Here is a 2,023-nt window from a genome sequence, read left to right as displayed (position 1 = left end):
TACTTTAAATCGGACAAAAATATATATGTGAGCTATATCAAAATCTGAACCGATTTTTCAAACCAATTTTAATAGGGTTCGTCCCTGGGCCAAAGAATTGAGCTGTGCCAAACTTCATCCAATCATAATTTGTTTGCAATTTAACATGGACAGACGGACATGCATAAAGCGACTCAGAAAGTGATTCTATGCATATTCTCAAAACCGTGGGTCTATCTCGTTTCTTTTTGCTTTTTACAAACATATGCACAAAGACATAATACCCTGCACCACAGTGTGGAGAAGGGTTTAGCCATTTTGTTAATTTCTTACATTATTGGAATTTTCGGATTCCGAACTACTAGTGAGGATTTATCATACCCGCCATCGAAAATAAGGACTTTTCTCTAATCATAAAAAAACAACAACATAACTTGACAAACGTCACATTAGTACGAGATATATCTACACCATTTCAGCAAAATTTGAAACCTTCGCCTATGCTAGCTTTAACAAATATTAATCAGAAAAACGTGTAGAGTTTGCTTCATCGCTTACCTTAAATAAAAAATATGTTTAGGGACTATATCTAAATCTGAATCGATTTCATTGAAACTTGTCACAGGTAAGGCTTTACTAACTTCAGCGCGTTCTGCAAAATTTGCAGACAATCGCCCGTATTTTGGGTCTTTGGTGCACCATTTACTTAAAATCGAAAGGAAATGTATAGTTTCCATCTATACCTAAGTTTGAACCGATTTCAACATAACTTGACAAACATCATATTAGTATGCTTTGTACCATTAGCTTAAATTTGGACGTACACATATAGGGGACTATATATAAATATGAACCGATTTCAACGAAACTTGTCACAGGTCTGGGTGTACTGAATTCAGTATGTTTTGCAACATTTAGTGCCAATCGGTGCACCATTTACTTAAAATCGGACAAAAATTTATATGGGAGCTATATCTAAATCTGAACCGATTTTCTCCAAAATCAATGAGGTTCCCACTTCAGCCAAATAAGTGGAATGTGCGGCATGTAATTTGTTTACAATGTTACAGGACAGTCGGGCGGACAGACAGGCATAATTCGACAAAGAAATTATTTTATGCTAATTTTCAAATGGAATACCCAGTACCACAGCGTGTAGAAGGATGGAAGCGATTTTAACTCTGACTAAATTGCGCGGAATAGTACTAATACTAACAAAACGAGTCTGGCTTTTCTGGGGAATATTAATACGAACGACCTAATAAGCAATATCAATAAACCAGCATTTTCTAATAAAATAAATCAATACTTTCAGTCATTCCAAAAGACGAAGATGCAAAATAGAGAATATCACGACAGCACTCCTTCTCAGACCAGATGTATATTAGATTTTAAATTTGTCTGCCGAAATTCGTACATTTCCATGGTCGGCCCTGTCCGGCTATGCCACTTTGCATTAGAAATTAGTATGTCGGATTCACATAGATTAAAATATCTTCTGACAGAGCGCAATATATAACAATTTCAAAATTGCAATCTACGGTGGAGACCCGTATATGGGAGCTATGTGACACTGAAACACCATTTCGTGGACAGGAGTTGACAAATTCGGGTAGGAGCTCCAAAATACCGAAACATGTCCAACTTTCATATGGGGGTTATATCAGAATATGTACCCATGTTAATAATGTACTGAGACATATTTTTCACCAACCCACGAATCCAGAATGACAAATTAGAACTACTTCTGTTGAAAATATCTCCTGGGACTATAAAAATGATTAAATTAATAAAAAAGACACACATTCTAAAAGTAGTATATCTGCAGCTTGTCAAAGCTCTACTTTATGCATTGCGATCTCTGAATTGTTTTCAACAAATTTTATTTTCAACAATTTACATACCTTAATAGGATCTCCAAATTTTAAGAATTCTGCAACTTTTCTTTATTGTGATGTACAGTTTACTCAAATAAAATTTTTAACTTCCTCCCTACATGTCTATACATATACATACATTCCACCACATGTACGAGCCAATTAAG

Source organism: Musca vetustissima, unplaced genomic scaffold, assembly GCF_032173495.1.
Source record: "Musca vetustissima isolate MV318-11 ecotype Yass unplaced genomic scaffold, APGP_CSIRO_Mvet_v1 utg15657, whole genome shotgun sequence".
Lineage (NCBI taxonomy): Eukaryota > Metazoa > Arthropoda > Insecta > Diptera > Muscidae > Musca > Musca vetustissima.
This window is presented reverse-complemented; position numbering follows the sequence as displayed.